Source organism: Ursus maritimus, unplaced genomic scaffold (genome assembly GCF_017311325.1).
Source record: "Ursus maritimus isolate PB19 unplaced genomic scaffold, ASM1731132v1 scaffold_6, whole genome shotgun sequence".
NCBI lineage: Eukaryota > Metazoa > Chordata > Mammalia > Carnivora > Ursidae > Ursus > Ursus maritimus.
In genome coordinates this window covers 50,823,742-50,847,571 of record NW_024426774.1, presented here as the reverse complement: position 1 = coordinate 50,847,571, position 23,830 = coordinate 50,823,742, and the positions used below count along the sequence as shown (strand labels likewise).

Below are 23,830 nucleotides of genomic sequence, written 5' to 3'. Positions count from 1 at the left end.
ATCTTTAAAAAAAAAAGTTACTATTTGGGAAACTAGGTAAAATGGATGGAAATTCTTTGTAGTGCTCTTGCAACTTTTCTGAAAGTCTGAATTTTTTTTTTAAAGGTTTTATTTATTAGAGAGCACAAGCAGCAGGAGCGGGAGGCTCTCCACTGAGCAGGAAGCCCGACGTGGGGCCCGATCTTAGGACCCGATCTTAGGACCCTGGGATCGAGACCTGAGCGAAGGCAGACGCTTAACCCAATGAGTCATCCAGGTGCCCCATATTTTTAAACTCTTGTTTTGAAATCATTTCAGGGGGCGGCTGGGTGGCTCATTGGGTTAAGTGTCTGCCTTCGGCTCAGGTCCTAATCTCAGGGTCCCAAGATCGGGCCCTGTGTCGGGCCTCCTGCTCAGTGGGGAGTCTGCTTCTCCCTCTCCCTCTGCTGCTCCCCCTGCTTGTGCTCTCAAATAAATAAGACCTTTAAAAAAAAAAGTTTAAAAACAAAATGTTTGCAGGATAAAGGCAGGGGATTTATCAAGCATAGACTGAGGAATTAAGAGCTATTCAGGATGTGGTGTTCATTATTAGAGAAGTGGGTGCCTTGTGGGAGCCATGAGCTGCCCCTTAACTAGAGGTATCCGAATGTTCTCAGCCAGAGCTTTCCAAACATTCCTGGGCATGGGAATCACCTGGAAAGGTTTTATTTTTGGTTTTTTGTTGTTGTTTTTCACCAGCGGAAGTCTAGGTGAGGGTAGAGACTCTGCATTCCTAACAAGCTCCAGGTGACACTGGTGCTGCTTTTCTGCGGGTCCGGGTATCACCCTTTGAGGTACGAGGGGGTGAATACAGCTGGGATGCAGACCACACGTTCTCGAGCCTGGTTGAGGTCCTGCAAGCCAGGACCCTAAAGAACTGGCTTTCACTGATCTTCCCAGGTGCTTCTCCCGTGCAGCCAGGATTCAACCTTTACATTGCTGCCTCCCCCTTTCCATCATCTCAAATTGAGACCCTAAGTCTGAACACCACCCTGGCTTCCAGAGCTGCATTCTCTGCTGCTCCTGCTGTATCCATCATACGCCCAGAAGCCGGAGGAGTCTTCCTGGTCTACCATGGTTAAAACACTTGCATGCAAGTTATGGGCAAACCCTTCCGCCGGGCAACAAGCCCTCTGCGAAGTGTCCACAACCTCCTTTTCCTAGCTGCTCTCAGCGCTCCCCCCTCGATGCTCTGTTCCCAGCCCCTGCAGCCCAGGCTCCACCTTCACGCATTTGCACCTGAAAGCACCTCACAAGCACAGCGTTGGTCTCCAGTCTCACTTCCGGTTGAGAGCCACCTCTTGGTTCCCTCCTCCATGAGGGCCTGTGCTTAGGAAGTCACAGACCAACCCCTCCCCCCCCAAGCTGGGCCCACCCTGGGGCTCACATTCCTTCGGGGACAGGCTCCCTTCACTCAGAGCAGCAAGGTCTCTGCAGCTGGGCCACAGGTCACCCTGTTCCCGTTCACGTAGGACAGGGCTCAGCAGCCGGCCGTGCGGCGGCAAGGGCAGAGAGGGGACAACCTGGGTGTTGCCCTGACATTCCGGCTGGCGCCCAACTCCCCATCCCCTGTCCGCCTCCCCACCCTCCTTCCTTCAGCTCAGCATGTGCCTCAGGTCTGAAGGACCTGGAGAAAATAGGTCACAGGGAGGTGCCACCTGGGTTGTCCCCTCAGGGGAGGGTTTGGCCTAGGAGAGAAGCCACATTTGTTAGGAGCTAAAAACCAAACTTGAGAAAGGGACCTGGGAGGCACAAGGAGACCATCTCCTTCTGTAGCATTCTCCTACCTTCTTCTCGGCTCCTCCCACCTCCATGGCCGGGCCTCTCCAGGCCTCACTTGCCCTGAAGAAGACTTCCTACCGATCCAGCACCACCCACCGCCCCCTCGAGCCGAGCCTGCTGCGGCTGATTCCTGTTAAGATGTTTGCCCAGGAATGGGCTGCAGTAATCATGAGGCAGAGGGGCTGCGCCTGGGCCTCTGTTCCCAGGAGAATCACAGCCGGCATCGGACTGGGGAGCAAGGGCCCCTGGCTCCGAGCAGCTGCGGGAGCCAGAGGGAGGAAGAGTCCTTGTGGTGGTCAGACCACCAGACCATCAAGACCCCAGAGGCTTCTGAAGAAGAAGACTCCACCGTGCCTCTGGCCCTGCCCAGTTAGTTGTCTCTCCCTTGGGGATGTTCAGGTGGAAACTTCCAGGAGAGGCTCATTCCACCTCGTGAAAGGAAGATGTCCCCTCCCACTTCCCATCAAAAGCTCTTGAGGCTTTGTACCCTCAGTCTCCCTGCAGATCCTTTTCGGTTGTTTCCAGATACTCAGCCCTGCTGAGTTCCAAAGAGAGAGGCAGGCACTTAGAAGCAGCTATGGGGAAGACCCCTAAAAAAAGACGAACACCCCATTCTCAGATCTGAGAATGTCCTCCCCACTCCATCCCGTCTCTCTAGCATCAGGCTCCATGTCCCTCCAGGAAGAAGCTGTCCTCATGATACCAGAGCCCCCACGGTCACCTCCACTTTTGCCCTCCAGACTCCCTTGGGCTGCCCCATGCAGGTCAATACTTGTGCCCTGCCCTGTCTGCCTCTGTCTCCCAGGTGGTTGTAAGAACTATTTGCCAGGCAGGTACTTTCCCACTTGTTTACAATAACCATAATTCCCAATTCCCAATCAGTACCTCACAAATAATGTTAGGGTCGCTCTTGGGTAGAAGAGGCAATTTGGATGCGAAAATATGATAGTTTGAAATGATTAGAGGAATTATGGAAGAAATAAGTAAAAATACTTGAAACTGAGGCTATCTTAGAAATCCAAGCCATACCTACAGTGCTGTGTATATATTCTCTTACAGCTCCAGGCTAATCACTCATGGAGCACTTGGATCTTCCTTCTCTTTGATGGTTTCTCCATTTTATCCAGCCGCTCACATCCATTCCATTCATCCCCAATCAACACATTACGTGGTTTTTCCATGAGTCAATTTTTATTGGTTTTTGAAGTAATGAATTATTGGCATAAGGCTCAATGAGTTTCAAAGCAAATGACAGAAGGAAACTACATCATACCGGTAGGTGGGAAGACCCAACAGGGAAGACTCCCAGAGCAGCTGTGACCCTCACCTGCAAGAGCTGGGTCTTGCTTGTGAGGACCCTGCAGCCAGGGCTCAGTTCAACTGAGAACGACTGCATGGACCTAGAGGTGACTGAGCCACATCTCGGGGATCTTAAGAGGTACCCCAGTCCTCTCTGAAAGACAGTAATTTCTAGCCTTCTTGGAACCGTCCTGCCTTAAATCTTTGCCACCAATAGCAGCCTGACCACCACAAGGACTCTTCCTCCCTCTGAGATAGCCAGCCTGTTCTCCCTCACCTGTGCCTTTTCAGATGGAAGCCTCCCTCACCAGGGACAGACGAAGGCCCCTGCAGATGGAGGAGGAGGGAGAGGAGGAGGCAAGAGTTGGTTCCAGAGTGTCGGCAGAACCCAGTGACCCCTGAGGATATTTGCCCTTCCCCTCCACTGTGGTGCGTCTTCTCACCAATGTTTGGGGGGTAAAGAAAAGGGGGCTTCTCAGTAGGAGAGCTCCTGTCCCCCCTCCCTCAAAGAGGGGTCCTCCTCTATGAGCTCCAGATCGAACTCATCTTCCAGGGACCCTCCAACAGGCAGGAGGCGGAACTTCTTCCCCTTCAGGGTGCACGTGCGATGCTCGAAGTCCAGGACAGCGTTGTGGTCCTGGAGCACATCGGTACCGATGATGGCTTCTTCGGCACTGGCATCAGCCACTAGGAACTCTGCCTTCAGCTTCAGCTTACCCAGGGACACCACTGTATCCCAGATGCCCAGAATCTGCATTTCAGCCCCATTGGCCACTTTGACCACATTCTCAAAGGGCCGCAGGGTGTCCAAGTCACCATCCGTGACCTCCTCCCACAAGCTGGGGTGGACCACAGAGACCTGGGCCCCAGAGTCTACCAGGAACCTCACAGGCACTTTGCCAATTTTCCCCTTGAGGTAGTAGCCCTTACCCATGCTGTTGGCAAAGACGATCTCCTTGGGCAAGTGGCTGCGGGTGGCCCCCAGCCCCCCGAAGGCCTTCAGGAGGGTCTCTTTCACAGCACCATAGTCTTCCTGGTCCTTGGGGCTGAGTCCACTGTAGACCTCCCGGGCATCTCCCCTGAGGGACTCTTTCAGGAACCTTAGTTTGGTGGCGTGGTCCCAGTGGTTGAGGTCGTTGATGACCTCAAAGCGGTGCAGCCAGAGGTGTGGGGCCGTACTGGTTCCATCGAAGGGCTCCGGGATGAAGACACGCTCCCGACGGCCCTCCCGGCTCCTGGCTCCACTCCCCGCCATCCCTGTGCCCTCCTCTGGAACTGTAGCAGCAAACCACGCCAAGTAGAGCAAACTGCGGAGCAGTGTCGGCGCAATCACGCTGGAGAACAAGGCCTCTCTGAGCAGTGTTGTTTGCTGCCTGTCTGGGGCAGGCAGAAGGGTCCTGCACGAACTATCTGACTGACTGCTGGGCACAGAGGCAGGCAGCTGCTATAGCCTGCTCACTCTGCAGAGCCTTTTTGATGCCTAGCCTAGGCCCCCAGGGCTCCCCATTCTCCTTTGTTCTGGAAGCCCCGCCCTTGCTCGGCCCGCCCTCCTGCCAGCATCCTGCCCAACGAGCAGGATCAGTGCCTCACCCTTCTGCATCCATCCCTGGGACTGGTACAGGCCAGCCCATGGTGCAAGAAAGTCCAGCCCCAGTCAGAGGGGACCCACTCAGGTACCCTCCCCAGCCTGTGTCCGAGAATAACAGATGAGGACACAGAGTATGTTACGACATCCCGGTGTCTGTCATCAGCTGGAGACGGAAGGGGGAGGCAAGGACCAAAGGCCCATCAGCTTCTAGCCTGGGGAAGCCCCTTTGCCCTCAACCTCAAGTGGCCACTCTGAGTGGCTAAAGAAAAGGAGCATACATTCACTATGCTCCTACTTTGTGCAAGGCCTGGGGTAGGAGTTTCTCATACATTCTAAACCAAGTATGGAATCCCATAAGATTCTCTAGAGGGGAAGATAGAGGATAGTCCCAGAATCAATAATGCCCAGAAATTGTTTTTTAAGTGAGGGGACACACACACACACAAGCATTTGCCATGCACTTGATTGCTACAGTCATTTCCCCCTCATTGATCACATCTAATTCAGAATCAGCACTTTGGGGGATGGGGGGCAGGCCTCAGCCAGAGCACCCTCATTAAGGCCCTGAAGTGGGTTGGTGCCAACCCTGAACTTCTGGGAGTGTACACCAGGACCCGGATGGGCTCCGGCTGCAGCTCCAGCTCCGGGGGGGGCCCCAACCTCTGAGCCACTGATGTTGTCTCCTCCCCTCCTGTTCCCTCTCACCTTCCAGGAACCTTCCAAGAGCCCCTTCCCCAAGCTCTATAGCCCTCCTTCTCCCCCATCCCTGCATCCATGGAAAGAGCAGCCAGGGTATCTCACTCCCTTATGTTCTGAGCAGAGGAAATGTCCGCCATGTTGGCAAAGCCAGTGGTGAGGATCTGGAAGGCTTTGGATGGAGGAAGTTGGCTGTGTGACCTCCTGCTGAGGAGTGCAAACTGCCTTAGGCCACCCCAGGGATTCCTAGATGGCAGATCTGTGAGTCCCAAGGTTGGAGCCTGACCTGGGCCTGTGCAGAGAGATTGGGGCTGTTGGGGGGACCCACTTTTATGACCTCCTTCAAATGTCACCCCCTCCACGGAACCTTCTACTTTCTTCTCACACATGTGCCCACTCCCGGCTGAGCATGTGTTGCAGTGTAATGTGCTGGTTCATTCAGAGCTCTGTCTCCTGCAATGAACCAGAGTGTGAGGTTCACATAAACAGACATGTGACTGTCTCCAGCCCCCACAGAAACTTACTCTTGGGTCAGCAGGTGTTCCGTGCCGGCCTCCAGACCTGGCTGAGTGCTGTCACCAAACAAGAGGGATTAAGACAGGAGAGTAGCAGGAACAGTGGCACACCTGCGGCTCTGGTCTGTTTTTCCTGGCCCAGAGCCTGTTTCTCATCGGTTCCCTCTACCACTCATCCCCCAGTGCCTGGCTGACTCCCACAGGACCCTGGCCCCAGTCCTGCCTCTGGACGTTCCCAGGGTCCCTGGCTATTCGGAAAGATCCTCAGTCCCTGCTGCTGTCTCAGCCCCTTCCACCTGACACAGTGAGCTAGCAGACAGGCAGCTGGGTCAACATCTCTCATCACAGCTGCCTGACTAAGGTGGGGCCCTTGTGCCATTCCAGAAGCCCAGAGGAGGGGGAAATGGACTCACTGGGAAGGTGTCAAATGCAGGTGGGTCTCCAAGAAGATTGCACCATGAAAAACCTACACCCAGAGAAGTGGTCTGGCCACCCACAAGACCAGGAAGCCCCTTCTGCCAGTGAACTTTGTGGATAGACTCCCAACCCCTGGGATGGGCGTTGTATCCTTCTGTGGTCCAGGGAATGGACCTAGTAGTGGCTTCCTGGATACCTGGTATTCCTCACCGGGCACAGCTGGTCCCCTGGAAGTGGGAGTGTGTGAGGAGGCTGCGCGTGACTGAGGGAGGTGAGAGGCAGGGCAGCTTGTCAGCTGGCAGACTGCTAGATGCTCTAAACTGAGGCTTGTCAAACCATCGCGCGAGACATTGAGGCCGACCTCCCCACTGCTCTGGACTAGAGATAGATGGTCCCTGGGACTTGGACAGTCGCACTTGGCTGGGTTTGGTGTTTGCTTTGGCAAAGCCATTTCACATCTGTCACCTCAGCGGCATCATGGTGACCCACGAGGCCGACCAGCCAGCCTTCCTCCAGGACTGCGGCACAAGGAATATGAGCATCAGGCCCAGGCTCAGGCATTGTCCAGGGCATGGATAGTGGCATTTTGTAAATACAGGCAGGGAAGTGGGAGTCTGGGCTCAGGGAGGCACGAGGGTGGGTCCTGGGGGCTTGTGTGGTTGACGGTCTCTGGTGGGGACGGTGATCTAATGGGCAGTGAGAGCTGGTTGTTAAATGTTCAAGAGTTCTGTAAGTCAGTTCCTAAACCAGCTGGTAGCTTAGAATTGGACCTGGTGGGAGTATTGACACCACAGACATTAGCAAATTCTTTTTTCCTGGAAAGCCAGCTGGTCATCACACCCCTGCATGGGGAACTCAGTCACTCCGTCTCTCTGGGGCAGACCAAGCCCCGTGGCCAGTGATTAACAAATGTATGGAAATCTCCACTCCTGCCCAATCACGTGGGCCTAAATCCCCCTTTCTTGCCCACCCTGCCCTTTACACTTGCCCAAACAACCTTTATCCTCCTGGGCCCTTTGGCTTGAGGCAGGTGGCCCTCCTCAGAGAGGCTCTGCAGGCATTCTGCTCGTACAGTCCCATCTGGATCCCCAGACAGAAGCGCGCAGGCGTCTCACGGTTACTAGGAGAGCTGGAAGGGCTTGAGTTTAGGGAGCGGTCTCTGGCTAGGATCAGGAACATGGTGAAGTAACTTCTCAAGTTCCCTTAACCCTTGGGAGAAGCCATACCTGGAACACCCCAGAACCACTCAGGGACCTTGGAATTGTTATGCTAATCTACCATGATGGGCTAAACCAGCTGGGGCAGACCAGGTGCCACTGCCTCCTCCCAGAACGTAGGAAATCATGGTTAATTATTGACAAGTATAGGTATTGGGGCGGGAACACCCTCTTCATGACCCATCAGCATCTCCTGAGTGTGCTCAGAAGCAGGCACAGCACACTTGACTGGAAAGGAGGCAAATGAGGACAATAAACAGGAAGGACTCAGGGAGTCCCCACCCTCTACTCCCCCTCACTGAGAATCTGGGCCTGTGAGCTCTGCTGGCCCACTGTTGCCCCCAGCTCCCTGGTCCCCATCAGGGCCCCCAGGAATTGAAGCCCTCAGTGGGCAGTGGGGGGCTGTGGAGGGGACCTGGATGTCCTCAGGAGATTGTTCTGCGCAAAGAGCAGAGAGACACACACTTCATGGTGGCCGTGATGAGGTCCAGACTGAAATGTCAGGAGTATCAGGAGACGCGCAGGCCACCCGCTGCCGCTCCTCTCCAGGCTGCCTCTAGCTAGCACCCCCACTCCCCAAATCAAGGGCACCCGGGAGCTGGATGGGGAGAGCGCAGAGGGATTCAAGGACTTACCAGGGCAGCAAAGGAAGACTCAGGGGAGACAGGAGGTACACGTTCTCCATCCCGGGCAGGCTCCATGGGCACTTAGCGTGTGACATCACATGGGACTCTGCACTCAGGAAGGCTGAGCTGGCTTTGGCGTGCTGCTCTGACTGTCCTGAGAGTCCCAACAGTTTGGAACAAGGGATCCCACACTTCCATTCTGAGCCAGGCCCTATAAAGTACACAGCCGGCTTTGTCTCCACCTGATCTGACGGGGACTTCTCTCCCACACCCACATCCGCACACGCACACACCTGCCCCTTCACACCACACTCATACAGGCGTCCATGAAAACACCGTCCCTGCACACTGTACACAGCTCCTGTGCATGTAAACCCTATGCCAGCCATACAAACACAGTCACACTACGGTTCTCAGTTCAAAATGGCTATGAAATTGTGTAACTTGCATAGAATTCAGCTCCCACCTTTCATTTCACAGATGTATTTGCACACACATTTACACTGAGTATTAAAATCAGATTTATTGGAGGCACCTGCTGTTTATTAGCCTCTGGGCACACTTGTTGGCTCAGAGAACTAGGCAGGTCCCCATCACCATGGCTTACAAGCTAATGAAAACAGGATACAGATGTTTAACAGCCCGTTTTGAAGAGTTTAAGACTGACATGTATATGCAGACTGACCACGTGAAGCAATCCCAGTCACAGCCACGCCGCTCTGAAAGTGGGTCATCCTGCCCTCTGCCTCCCCCTCCAACTGTGTGGGCCACGGACATGATGCCCTCCCTTCTTACCCTCTCTGGGCACTTGCCACCACAAGCAAGGCCCTAACTGCCGGCCCCACCGTCTGTGCTGAGGCCCGGGTTCCAGGGCCAGTATGGGTGTGTGGGTGTGCAGGGTTGATGGCACGGCTCCTAGGAGCAGCGGCCACAGTTGGTTCTGGCGTTCTGCTTCAGTGGGGCATGGCATCGGGTCCTCAAGCTGAAAAGAAGGGCAAAGAGGTGAATTCTGCTCAAAAATCTAATTAAGGATTCAGATCAGAGACCAAGGGGGGCTGGTGGGCTCTGACCAAAGCAATGCATGTGGAGAAACCCACAGCACCAGCAAGTTCCCTATTCCCAAACCACAAAGCCTCAGACTACCAGCACCGCCGTTCCCAAGCAGGAAGTATCCAGTCCTCACATCAGTCATGGCCAAAGGCACTTAGCAAAGATAACTTTTCCTTAACTGGTCCCCCTCTTGGTCCCTGCCACTGCCCTGACTGAACAGGCACTTCTGCCCGTGGGGCCCTTCCCCAGCTCTCCACTGTCCCACAACCTCTTTTTGCCCATTTGGGTTGCCCTCCACCCTTCTTTACCATCCGTTCAGAACCCTTCTACCAGGAAACCACCCAGCGCAGCCCATCAGCTGAACCCACTCTGTCAGCAGGCAGCAAGATGCTTGGTGCTGATCGTGGCCCTGGAGGGTCCCAAAGGATCCAGGGGATGTTTCCAGAACAGTGATCTCAGGCCTCAAAGCTACTGCCAGTCCTCCAGGCCTGGGGTCAGGGCCACAGCCAACCAAGAGTCAGAACACATTGCTGACTAACTCCCTAGAAATCCAATAGGCCAAAAGTGGTTCTTTCCCNACCTTTATCTTTCAATCAAATATGAATATCACTTAATGTGTTCTGAAGGCCTCCCTTCTCCCCCTCCCCCGACAGCCTGGCCCTCCAAGTAGGTTCCCACCTTCTTCCCAAGCCCTGATGCCCCCACCCTAGACCAAGTCCTCATCTCTTTCTGTTCTGATTTCTGCCACCCTCCCTCTGGGCCCAGGGCTTCCACCTGGCCAGAGGAGCCTGGCAGACCCCCTCCACCTCTCCCATCTCCATGGTCCCCTTCACTTAATTGAGGGTGGGAGTGACACCCCTGAAATTTATGAAATGTTCAGGCAATCAAAATATACAGATTTGGTATTCTCCAAATACAAGTGGGCTTCTAATGACACCAGGAAACTTGGCGTAGAGCTAGACACATGGAGGACTTTGGTCCAACTTAAAATACCTCAAAGGCAGCTTTGAACTGATCCTGAAATAGTTTTAATTGCTGCTAATGATAACTGGTACTGTGAGCAATGCAAACATATAAAATAGCCTCAGAGCAGGGAACTGCTTCTTGTGAAGCCAATGCCAGCTTAGATTCACTCCTAACTTAGAGAAGACAGGGGGACAAAGTGGGGGCACCCTCCCTCTGGCATGTCAAAGTGGTGTCTTGTCTTTACCATCTGGAAGAAGTGTGGGGAGGCAGGAAAGGGAAAAAGGAAAACCAGCAGAGCCCTAACATGTATAGGAAGCCCCAAGTGATTGGTAGTAGCAGTACAAACGTTTACCGAGCACCTATCGTGTGCGACACCATGCTGCCTGCTGTAAGTTAGTGTAAGGCAAGAGTACGCGGCATGGATGGGAATGGGCAATGCCAAAGAAGTGGGCTGATTCAATTCCATACATACTTCTCGAGGCCAACTGCGCCTCACGTTGAGATGAATCAGCAGGGCCCTACCCTCACAGAGCGCTCAGGTGAGCTGGGAAGACAGGCTCAGACACAGAGGCCCTGAATCCAGAGATGAGCGTGGAAGGTGGGCAAGACAGTGGTCCAAGGAGCATTGGGCGACTCATCCCACAGAAATCAACCTATATTACCCAAGAAAAACAAAAATGAAAGGAATGTTAAGGGGAAAGCTGCATGAGCACTGAAACCAAGGAATGACAGCACCCACAAACCATAGGCTTAGATCGACTGTGGTTGCTCTCTGCAGTCTCTGTGGGAGGCTTTGGGCGTGAGGGCCCTGGGACTGAGCCAGTTCATATGGACACACCAGACAGGAAGGTTTTGGGGGGCTGGGTTATTTTCTGGACAAAAAAGTCCAGTTAAAAATATGTACATAACAGCACAGAAAAAAGACTGGAAGGAAATACACCAAAACAGTGATAGTACTTATTTTGGGGCGGTAGGATCATGAATGATCTTAATTTTCTTCTATATACATTCCGAGAATATATTCTCTAATAAGGAAAACATTATTTAAAAATAAAGAAACTTGTTCTTGCAATTTCTGTAAGCTTAAAATTATTTCCAAATAAAGTTTTCAACCAGAAATATATGGGAAATTTCCCTACACATTTTTCTCAATTTTGTTGTGAATCTGAAACTTCTCTAAAAAATAAAATCTATTAAATGATTTTTGTAAAGTTTTTAAAGAGGTACTTAGAGGGGGAGGTCATACAATAACATTGACAATCATAATAATCACTGAAGGCTAATGATAGGTATAAGAGGGTTCATTTGAGTTTCCCACAACTTTCGGGTGTGTCTGAAGATTTTCCATAGTAAAAAGTAAAAAAGTAAACTAAAGCTCTGTGCCAAGACCCTCTCCAGCCTGGTCTGCCCGGTTCTAGACCCAAAGCCCGGGCAGTCTAGATGTCACCCAGTCCTGGGCGCTGCAACCACTGGTCAACCGGGACAGGCAGTCTCAGCTGTGTCTCGCTGTCTCTGCTCAGCGTCCTCTCCCAGGCCCCGCTGCAGAGATTCTCAGCTAACTCTTGCCAGCAGGACTGACCTGCACGCTGGGCCCCAGGCTCTGGGCTCGGCACACAACCCTCTTCCTCCTCAGTCCCTGCCCCATGCCATGGCAGCAACACCAGCCTTGCCCCTGGCGCACCAGAGGCGTGTAACTTCCTGCCTGGCTGCCCACCCGCCCACCCAGCTGCTTGTTGCAGGTGTCCCTGCCATATATATATATATATATTTTTTTTTTTTAATGGGTTCCCCTCTCTCAGCCAAGTCAACGTGCACCAGTCTCTCACGTCTTAAAAAATAAATCCTTCCCATGGTCCAGCACCCACCTTGGTCAATGACTCCTTCTCTCCCTCCTCCCCATTGCCTAGAAGGGCTGAAGTCCAGCCTGCATTCTCCGGCCAGGCCAGCGTCCTGGGATGAGGGGCTGATCTGCCTGGAGGAAGGAGCCCACCTTTCTGATCTGCACAAAGGTGCAGCCTTGCTTCCTGCCTGCCTAACCGTGTCACCCACTCATCCCCAAAGCCCCTGGCTCCTGCCCCTCAACCCATCGCTGCACCCTTGCCCAGCACATCGGTGGCCTCCCAATGGCCACATCCTGTGGCTCCCTCAAGGAATTTGATTTTCTGAAGCATTTGCATCACTGCTTTTCCTCCTAAGTCTTTTCTGTCCCATTAGCTCCCGGGACCCAAGTTTCTGGATCTTGTGCCTCCAAAACCACTCTCCTCAGTCTCCTGTGGGCTCCCTTCTCCCCAAAGCGCCCTCCACAGCGCTCTTTCGCTCTGCACTCTCCCCAGGCTGTGCCCTGGGCCTAACCTCTCTGCTCTGCTCCAGCTGCCCACTGCCACATCCACCTACACTCACTGCTTCCATTTGTTTTTTCTATTTTATTTTTAAATTTTTTAGTAATCTCTGCACCCAACGTGGGGCTCAAACTCATGACCCCAAGATCAAGAGTCGCATGCTCTACCACCTGAGCCAGCCAGGTGCCCCTTTCAACAGTGAACTCATTATACCTTCTCCCCAGACCCTCTTGGCCCCCTGTGTTCTTTTTCTGGGCAGAAGGTACCACCACCCAGCCAGTTTCCTGAGTCAGCCACAGCTGGGGCACCCTCACCTCCTCCCTCTTCTCAGGGCCCAATCCAGTCATGGACGGGTGGCCACAGTCCGCCGGCTCCTCCTCCTGAGTCTCCCTGCCCTGCACCCCCACTGCCTTCCTTCAGGCCCAACCACTGCAGAACTGGTCCTGCAGATCTCCTCCCCATTAATCCCCTCCTCACAGCTGCCCGCGTCCTGAGACGTAAGTCTGCTCATGTCAACCTTCTGCTCAAAATGCCTCCATGGCTGCTCATCCCAAAATAAAATCTCAACCCACAACAGGGTACGTGAAGGCCTCCTCCCTAATTCATGGTCCACCTGCACCAAGTGGCTCATGGTTCCCCAGACATGATGGGCTTGCTTGTGCCTTTTCATAAGCCATTCCCCTGACCAGGCAAGCCTTCCCCACATGCCTGTTCTTCTGGAGAACCCCAACCCTTCCCATCTGAGGCACTGCCACCTCTGGGAAGTCTCCCTTAATTTCCCTGGCAGACTTAGGGGCTCCCCCCAAGCTCCCATCACAGGGACTGTAACCCTTATGCTGCCTGCAAGCTCCCAGTGGCATGACCCAGGCCCTCTTAAAGTTGGAGACACAATCTAGGCATGCAAGTCATGGTCTTTCTGACTTCGCTCATATAGTTCCCTCTGCTCATCCATAACCTGGACGTCCTCCAAACGCTGCTCACCTTCACCCTTTCCCAGGAAGCACTGCCTGCTCCTTCCTCAGCAGTCACTCTCTCCTCCGGTCTTGGACTGTCGGGCATGCTGGTGCTGTCTGTATCTGCAGAACAGCAGCATTCAAACATTTGCGTTTACTGTGAGCATAGAAAGAGCCATTTTTCATCATACACTAATACACGTATGCATTATAATACATGAAATATATAAGTAACTGAAACAAAAATGTATTTACCACATGTAAGATCATCTGGTATCTTCTAATTCACTTGCCTTTTCTTTTTTTTAATGCTGGTAGTGACACATTCAATTAAGTTCCACAAACTGGCCCCCACCCACCATTTGAAACCTCTGCTACAGCCTATGGGGATCACTAAGGGTTTCTAGCAGGGGAGCAATGGGATTAGCAGGGGGGTTAGAGGGGCGCCTGGCTGGCTCAGTTGGTGGAGCATGTGACTCTTAATTTTGGGTTTGTGAGTTTGAGCCCCACCTCGGGCATATAGATTACTAAAATAAAATAAAATAAAATGAAAGAAAAGAAAAGAAAAGAAAAGAAAAGAAAAGAAAAGAAAAGAAAAGAAAAGAAAAGAAGGGGTGTTAGAACAGTGCTTCTCAAATATTCTAAGGGGAAGGACCAATTTTGTAAGTTCCCAATCTGTCATGTACTTTATTTTTAAAAAATACAATAAAATAAATTATTAGAAAATAAAGTAACAAAGATATAAAAAAAAAATGCAAGCCCCAATTCATTATTATGAACTTTCAGTAGACACTGTGGAGTGGCGCAGCAAGAATGTGCTGGGAGGCAGAGACCAGCCTGGGGCCACAGGCTGAGGAGGCTTTGCCAGAACTATGGCACCTGTAAGCCCTTGACAGGTGGCCACACCTACACTGCCAATCTCTGCCCTGGAGAGATTGCTATTTGCATAGTCTGAGGGGCTCTGCCATGGAGAGAAGTGCCACTGTGCAGGCTCCTGCCTTGTCAACAGAGCCTGGTGCCTGAGTTTGCATCCTGACTCAGCCACTCACCGGCTGTCGGCTCTGGATAAAGGACTTAACCTCGCCCAGCCTTGGTTTCCTCTAGGATTGTCCTGGGAGATAATACAGCAACCTTCACGGCAGGGCTTGGCCCATGGCTGGAATCTGGTTCACACCCCATCTTCTCGCCCTCATGGTTACAATTCTTTTGCTGTGGTCTCTGCTGGCTTCCTGAGTCAGCCTCATCCTCCCAGGCCTCTCCTCTGTGTCCCTCGCTGCCCACTTGGGCCAAACCTTCACCCCACCTCACCTCCTCATCCGTGTGCCTCTCACTCTCAGGACATAGCTTGCACCCTCCTTGGCAGAGGAAACAGTCGGGCCCAGCTGCTTCCCATACCAGGCCCTCTTCACTTCTACATCCTTTCTCAGAACTCTCCCTCCAGCCCAATCCCTCCACCTGAGCCTCACTCACCCGTCCCTGGTCTCTCCACTGATGGGAGCTTCTTGCCATCGATGATTCCCTCCCTCTTCTGGGAATCTTTCCAAAGAGTCCAGTCTGGTCTCTGGTCACTCCTCAGCCTAAGGCAATCTGCCCAGCGGTGCACTGGTAAATACATAACAACAGGCCCTCTGGAGAAAAGCCGTAATCATATATGACTTCATTATAAACTTTACTGACATAAAGGATGTTTAGCAATTTACAAGTAGTAATAAGATATACAGTAGTCTATACTGTAAATTGCATAGAGCAAATTGAGTGTTACAGAAAGCTTTCATTGATTTTTACCAACCACTAAATCCATAACTAACCTATAATTATAATTGACAAATGAGTGTAGTTCTAACATGAATACTGGTTGATATTTTTCTTGTGTGACTAATAAGAAAAAGTGAAACAATGATGATACATGTTGCAAGTTCACTCCTTTGTCAATGGTGTAAGCAACTTCTTTACTGAATCAGGTAATACTTTTTGAATACTGGAAGAACATCTGCTCAATTTCTCTGTGCCATTCACAACATAATAGCTATAGCCACCATATATATATTCAAAGTGCATTATTAACATTTTCTCCATAATTTTCCTAAGTCTAGACAGTCACCAAAGCAATAAATCAGGCCCTGATGTGTGGTGTCTGTCAATTTCCATGGTGCAAATATTCCCACCATGGCCGATTTCAAGCTACCAATGTGATGCCACTGAATGTGGAGTTAGGGAGAAAAGCACAGTAACACCACATCATACAGTATTTCCAGAGACATAACAGATACAAATAATCTTAAAGCCATAAACAATAAAATATTCTGAAATTCTTAGAAGTGATGAGTTGAGTACCTTTGTTTTTAATACAATTTTCTTAATTGTAATTTCATGTAATTTAATTTTTTAATAATAGGAAGGTTTAACTATTATCTCACAAATTTCCTGAATATTTAACATCAGCTCTCAGGAGCTAGTATCATCTGAGCACACCTGGATCTGACCCCATCCCCCCAGCTCTGCCTTGAACAGGGACCTCAAAAAGCTCTCCAAACCTGATGGCCCCTTCCAATTACATTTTTCAGGTCTTAGAAGCAAAACTGAACTCCTTTTCTTGCTCTCAAATCTGCTCCTCTCCAGGCTGACATCTTGGTGAGTGGTTTCACTAGCCACACAGGAACCCAAGCCAGAAACCACAGTGTCACCATCCCACATGCCTCACACCTCCTCTGGCTACGGGTCACAGCCATCTAAACCCCACGCAAGTCCACCCCTGCTCTTTGTGCCCTGGCCTGCTCGGGCTCACACCCCCACTACCTTCTTCCCAGTTCCCCAGGGCCTGGCACTGGCCGTTCCCGCTCACCTGCCTCGAGCATCAAAAGCGCCCTCTGTGTCCTGCTCTGCTCTGTGCTGGGCAAAGTCAGGCTTCCCAGAGCCTGACAGTCGCTGTCCCTTGTCCTGTCTCTCCAGATCCGTCTCTGGCGTATCCTGCACACTCAGCTTCTGCTTCAGCTACAGAACTAGCCGTAGTTCCCTTAACACACCCCATTCTCCCAAACCTCCATGCCTGGCACAGGCAATTCCCTGTCCCTGAAATTAGAATTCCTGCTTCACAAATTCTTTTTTTTTTAAAGATTTTATTTATTTATTCGACAGAGATAGAGACAGCCAGCGAGAGAGGGAACACAAGCAGGGGGAGTGGGAGAGGAAGAAGCAGGCTCACAGCGGAGGAGCCTGATGTGGGGCTCGATCCCAGAACTCCGGGATCACGCCCTGAGCCGAAGGCAGACGCTTAACCGCTGTGCCACCCAGGCGCCCCTGCTTCACAAATTCTTAGTCATTCTTTTGGACTCACCTCAAACATTATCTCCCTAGTGAACACCCCAATTCCAAGCAGAATTCATTCATTTGTTCACTCATGCATTCCTTCATTACTGATTTTTATTTATTGCTAACTATGTGCCAGATTCTATGCTAGGTATTGAGGATGCAGAAACGAGCTAGGCTCTTGGGAAGCTCTAATAGGGGAAACAGAACTAGGAAACTAGAACTAAACTGACAGAGCTCTGTGGAGAGTGCTGGGCAAGAGCAGAAGGGGGATGCCCTTACAAAGGCTCCTGGGGGCTGAAACCGTTGATCTGAGCTTTGAAGGATGGGTAGGAGTTGGCTAGGTGAGGAATGTGGGAGAGTACTCCAGGAAGATAGAACAAAGGCCCTGAGGCTTGAGAATGCAGGCCACTGCATGTGATTCACTTTAGCTAGCCCTTGGGGGTCAAGAGAAGACCAAGAAGGAAAGCAAGACCAGATCTAGAGGGGTTTTAACTGGCACATGGAGAAAGCTTAAAAAATGGTGATTCTGATAGTGATGAAGGCAATGGGGAGCAGTGGAAGTCTTCCCAGTCTAGAATTACAGGCCTTGGGGCGCCTGGGTGGCTCAGTCAGTTAAGTGGCCAACTCTTGACTTCAGCTCAGGTCTTGATCTCAGGGTGGTGAGTTCAAGCCCTGCCTACTTAAAAAAAAAAAAAAAACAGAGCTAGAGGTCTTTCGGAAAGATCAATTTGAGAAATATAATGGAGAGATATAGGGTAAGAATCAAGATGCTGGGTAATGGAACTGGCCCACTGGCTTCTCAGAGTAGCTGTCATGGCAGTTTTCCTTGGAAGCTAAGATGCCTGAACTGAGATCTGAGAAAGGAAAGGGGTGTCCTAGGTGAAGAAAAGGGATGGTGAAGTGGGATCGTGAGTGAGGCTCAGAGACACCCCATTCACCCACCAAGAGCCCAACCTGCAAACTCACCTTTCCTTCCTTGTCACAGTGCCTTCCCTCAGGTTTTTAAAGGGGCCTTGCTCCCTTTAACAGAGGGCCTTCAACCATTCTGTTCCTCTCCCTGGAGAGCTTCCTGGCCTCCTCCCCCATTCTTGAGGGAACTGGTAAGTTTGGAAAGCACCCAGAATTACTTGAGGAAAAGGATCTGTGTATAGCAGGTACATTTGAATTTGCCAAGAAACTGCCACCAGCTTCACTCATTTAGAAACAGAAGCCAGGTGGTGGTTTTCTCCTTGTGGTCCCATGTCTTCACGGATAAAATGTGGGCCTTGACCTTCACTGTGCAGTGCACAAAAATAAGTGCTCCAAAACTATTTGCTGAAAGAACAGCCGGATGAAGGTAAGAGCCCGGCCAAGGCTGCATATATAATGGACGCCTGACCTTTCCCCGTGGTCAATGAATTTATTTTTGATTGGACTGAGCCAGGGTCAATTTCTAGATGGCCTCAGGGCCTCAGGCATATATGTTGGAGACTGCACACCTCAGGGCACAAAGGGTTATACCTGTTCTTGCTCAAAAATTACAGGAAATTGCTAAATGGACCAAAAGAAGAACCAGCATGCTTGCTGCTCTCTGTCTCTCCCCTGGCCCCCAGCTGTTGCCTCATGGAGGGTCAAAACAGGCAAGATAAAATCTGTCCGACTCATAGCTCCAAAAAAACAAGAGTTAGAAATGTGACCCAACCGCAGTTCTGCCCCACCCAGCCCTGTCTCTCCCCACTGTGTGGCCCAGGGACGCTCTGACCCAGGACTGGCCACCTCAGGCCTGCATCCCTGCCTGCACCAAGTTCTCCCAGCCTTCTGTTTTGAGACTCTATTCTGAGCTCTCATGAGATCCAAACCTGGGTTCATTTCCAGATAGTGGGCCCGGTTTTCATGTTCTCTAACAAAAAGTCTGGTGTAAGTCAGGGAGGGATGGAAACCCATGCTCCTCCAAGCCCTGCTTCTTGGCCCACTGGCTTCTCAGAGGCATTGCGGTAGTACTTTTCCTTAGAAGCCAGGCCCAGCCCCACAGTACCTAGCTCCCTCCGATCTGATCTTGGTGAGGCAGCAGTGTGGATGAGCGGTCTTCATCCCCATCCCAACCCCGGGAGCTGGGAGTCAACTCCAGAGCCAATGAGATAGAGTTGGGAGCCCTCACACAGGCCATGGGACCTGGAGAAGATGGATTCTCTCCTATACCACGAAGACCAACCTAGTCATATCCCTGGATATAGAACACATCCTTCCTGGAACCTGACACAGGGCCTTTGCCCAGAGGTGATTGTAGATCATTATTTGTTGAATGTTCTCCAGAATTATCTGAGTGAATGAATGACTGATATTGACAATGAGTCAGGAGCCTTCAAAACCTGGACACTTCTGGGTTAAGAAAACCCCTTATCAGCCTCTTTCTTCTCACCCTGAGACCCCACCGCACCCCACCAGTGGACAGCCATGCAGACCCCCTCTCCCTCCACATTGGGAGTGTCCCAGTCAGTAAGATGGCATCTCCTTTCCACATGAGCCTGAGTTAACTCTTCTCAACACTTCATTCCCACTTCCCGCTTCGTCACTGTGCCCTGTACAAAGCACATACAGAGAGCCCTAACCCAGATCAACCTATATGAAATTGAGGACAGGAAGTGCTAGAATGGCCCCATAACACACACACACACACACACTCACACACTCACACACACTCACTCACTCTGAAGAAGCACAAACTGGGCAAAATGTAAGAATTCAATTTCACCAAATCATTTTTTTAATATGGGATTTCCCAGTGTCTCAAAAGAAAATTACAGCTCCCAGACAGCATCTATAAGTAAAAAACATAAAGACACTGGCAGCAAGCCCACTGTGGGTGGGAAATCACCAGCAAGGGGAACTCTGCTCCGCTCTAAGAGTTCTAAAATTGTTCCAGCCATTGTTTCTGCCCCTGCAACCAACCATACTGTAAGTTGTGTAAGATGCTGTCGAAAGAGCACAGGGCTGAAAGGCAGGAACCTCAAGTTCCAAACCCACAACTGCCCCCAAGAAGCTTTGTGACCTTGTATGAGCTCCTTAGAATCTCTGGGCTGTCCTGTTCCCACCTGTAAAATGAAAGATGGGCTTTGGATCTTCTGTCTTGGATTTCTACTATATTCACAGTGCCTGGCCCAGTGCCATCTAGGAAGGGCTTAATAAGTACAAACGAGAAGAAACAGTCCAACATGATTTTTTTTAAAAGATGTACTTATTTATTTGAGAGAGAGAGAGCATGAGCAGGGGGAGAGGAGAGGCAGAAAGACGTGGAGCCGGACGTGGGGCTTGATCTCACAACCCTGAGATCATGACCTGAGCTGAAAGCAAGAGTCCAAGACTTAACCAATTGAGCCACCCAGGCATCCCATCCAACATGATTTTTGAGTGAATATAACCTGGCTTAAGATACCATTTCCCAACAAGTTCATCAGGGAAGTTAAATAGAATGCATCTTTGGAAGGTCACTAGGTCTTGGGGTTTTTCTCTTTTTCCATAGCCAATTTTTAGCCCATGGGGTGAAAAGGAGAGAAGTAGGAGTAACTCTGTGGCGACAGTGGAGGGATTGGTGGGATAGAACTACTGAGGGGGAGGCTTGCTCGTGTCAGTGTGAGCTACACCATTCCAAGCTGTCTTGGACCTGCCTCTAGGTAATGAGCCCCGCATGTGGGTGGTGATGACGGTGGCAAGTATCTGCCCAGTGAGTGGATGTAAACCCAGACGTCATCACCCCCACCCCAGCAGAAGAAGGAAGCAGGCTGGGGCGCTCTCAGACCACCTTTGCATGAACACAACTAGCCATGTACCTGTCCGAGCGACTGAAGAAAGGAGGACAGCCCTCTGCAGGGTCAGCATGCAGCCAGGGTCCCGGGCCTTACATCCAAATAGCAACCCCGGAGCTCTGAGGAATGCTTGCTCTCACCCCCAGAGAACCCTAGGGAGGGGGCTCTTGTGCTCCTCCCAACACTCTCTCCATCTCTTCAGGCCCCAGGGAGACACAAGTACCTGGGAGTTGCTTCGGGGAGGATTTTCCTAGACTGGTTCTAAAGATGGTCAGACAGTCTTCCCAGGACATTTGCCTTCTAGTCCCCTCTGCCTCCAGGAGGGGACACAGCCCAGTGGGCTAAAAAGCTCAGCTTCAGAATCAAGCTAGCTCTGTCCCTCACCTACCATTTGGCTGTGGGAAAGCTACTTGGCCTCTGTTTCTTCTTTCATAAAATGAAAACAGTAGGACCAACCCAACAAACAGTTATGTGGATTAAATGAGATAACGCAAAGAGAGCGCTGAGGCCAAGCCCAGAGCTAGCTCATATGCACCATGATGATTACACAGAGCTACAAAGACACTCACAGATCAGACCAACAACAGGCCTCAGGAAGTCTGTCCACAATGCTGCTAGAGGGGTCATGGTCAGGTCACGTGATAGTGACTAGGAAAGGCCAAGAATGTCAAAGTAAAAGAAAACCTCACCCCTTCCCAGGAAGTACTGACTCTAGGATGATGAGAGTCCACGGCTGCTTTAGAGGTCATGGAACCAGCCCCTCACTGCACGGTGGAGGAAACAGGCTCAGAGACAATGTATGACATGCCTGAGAACACCCCACGGGGTTGTGACAGTATTTGGACAAAAGGACATATCTTCCCATTTCTTCTTGGTGTGGCCAGATTATTTTCTCAGGTATTAATTTGTGTTTAGATGGTTGCGTTTTTCCTTTGCCTTCTCATTCCAAGAAGGTCTGGGATCTGTCCTCTTTGAGACTCAGGACCAGACAGAAGCCACCCCTGGGCCCTTCTCTCCTTTGCATCTGTTTTCCTGAGCTTGAGCTCCTTGCAGACTCAGAGGAATGTCTTGAAGGCCACCCTGGGAGGGAGAAAATGAAAGGGGAGAGGGAAAGGGGACGTTGGGGAGTGGGAAGAGGATCCAGACTAGTGCTCTGTACCTTCAGTGAGCAGTGGGCCTCAGTGGTGGGGAGGCAGGGCCCTGGGCACAAAAGCCTCAAGCAGGGCCTGACAGCAGTCTTAGCCTCACAGGGTACCAGGGCCCATGAGAGAGAGCACAGACTATAGAAGTGCCCCTTTCCTGGGCAGCACCAGAAGCCTCCTGGATTCTTGGGTGCCCTTATTAGGAGGGGGCTTATAATGAGAGCAATAGAATTTCCTCCCCGTCAGTAAGATGGGAGTTCACGCTGGAACTGAGTTGATCTCAGGAGCATTTCTTGCCCTCCTGGGATGGTGGATTGAGAGTCATACTACCCACATAAGGCTCTACTCAGCCCCCTTCACGACAGCATTTCCTATGACTGCATCGCCCACCTGTACAGTCCTTTACAAAGTGCTCTGCAACAGTCTCTTCGGTCCCTGAGATCCTGACCATTAACCAGATGAAAAAAAAAGGGAGCCCAGAAAACAGAGCAGATTTGCTCAAGTTCACACAGGTAGTAAGAGAACCAGGACAAAACCCCCATTCTCTGGACTCCTGGACAATGCTCTTTACAACACGTCACTGCCGACCCTGTACCACTCTTTGTACACAGCTGGCCTCTGGGTCACTAGCAAAGCACACCTCACTGTCACCCAGGTTCCACAGACCCGGGCAGGCCTCTGCAGGAGAGACAAGGCCTGCAGGAAACATCTGGCAGGCCTCCCCTTCCTGGGTGACACTGCCTTGATGACTCTGCAGGATGCAGTGATGGCTTTCTAGATGTTTACCTGACACTGGCTGCATGTCAGCCTGAATGGAAGCTAAAGGCTTAGACGTTGACAAAAGGCCCTATCAATGATTTGGAAATAAAAAACAAAAAGTACAAGTAGTTACCAAACAGATGAGAAAAACCTGTAAACCCACGAGCCATTAAGAGACGTTTACTAACTTAAAAAATGGTCAGAGGACATGTACAGACATTTCTCCAAAGAAGCCTTACAGACAGCCAAGAGACACATGAAAAGATGCTCAACATCACTCAACATCAGGGGGAAACAAATCAAAACCACAATGAGATATCACCTCAAACCTGTCAGAATGGCTAAAATAAAAAACACAGGATGTGCAGAAAAAGGAACCCTCATGCACTGTTAGTGGGAATGCAAATTGTGCGGCACCGTGGAAAACTGTATGGAGTTTCCTCAGAAAGTTTAAAATAGAACTACCCAGATCATAGATCTGGCAGTCGCCCTACTGGGTATTTACCTCAAAAATACAAGAACACTAATTCAAAGGGACACATGCACCGCCACGTTTATAGCAGCACTATTACAATAGCCAAAGTATGGAAGCAGCTCAGGTGTCCGTGGATAGATGAATGGATAAAGAAGAGGTGTTATATATATGCAATATAATGTTACTCAGCCATAGAAAAAGAACGAAATCTTGCAATTTGCAACAACATGGATGGAGCTAGAGAGTATTATGCTAAGTGAAATAAGTCAGTCAGAGAAAGACAAATATATGATGTCAGTCATATGCAGAACTTAAGAAACAAAACAGATGAACAAAGAAAAAAAGAGACAAACCAAAGCCAGAGAACAAACTGAGGGGAGGTGGCTGGGGGGATGGGTGAAATAGGTGATGGGGATTAAGAGTGCACTTGTGATGAGCACTGAGTAATGTACAGAATTGTTGAATCACCATATTGTACACCTGAAACTAATATAACACTGTATGTTAACTATACTGGAATTAACATTTTTAAATTTTTTAATTAAAAAAAAAGAAAAAATCTAGAAAGAACAATATTTAAAAAGAGTGACAAACATTGTTTCCAAAACTGTATGTGTATTTCTACAGCTGCCATCATTCCATTTAAATGTTCTCATTTATGAAGTGGTTTTAAAACTCTCCTGAATATATTATCTAATAACATATCCATATACTTAAAAAAAGGAAAAATAAATACCTGCTAAATTGATGTTATTGCTGTTGCTACAATACCTATTAGGTTGACAAGGTCTTTCCCCTATACTATTGATGGGAATATAAATTGACACAACTTTCTTACACACACACACACACACACACACACACACACCAAAAGCCTTCAAAGTATTCACATGCTTA

At 50.5% G+C, this 23,830-nt stretch overlaps 1 long non-coding RNA gene across 41 annotated transcripts in view; it reads right to left on the bottom strand.

The window, feature by feature from the left end:
- Positions 1–2,969: 2,969 nt before the first annotated feature.
- ASPRV1 overlaps positions 2,970–23,830 on the bottom strand; it is a 107,089-nt gene continuing 86,228 nt past the window's right edge. For 18 of the 41 annotated variants that reach the window (XR_005832902.1, XR_005832893.1, XR_005832899.1 and 15 more), the window contains 6 exons: positions 14,937–15,068; positions 13,495–13,589; positions 8,954–9,140; positions 8,168–8,369; positions 5,908–5,955; positions 2,970–4,433 (listed from right to left, as the gene is read on the bottom strand). This is a non-coding gene — a long non-coding RNA (aspartic peptidase retroviral like 1). Of the gene's footprint in view, positions 4,434–5,907; positions 5,956–8,167; positions 8,370–8,953; positions 9,141–10,646; positions 10,828–12,039; positions 12,147–13,494; positions 13,624–14,936; positions 15,095–16,000; positions 16,148–16,308; positions 16,450–17,741; positions 18,863–23,830 lie in introns of those variants that run through there. The other 23 variants (XR_005832920.1, XR_005832921.1, XR_005832922.1 and 20 more) reach the window with 19 other exon arrangements.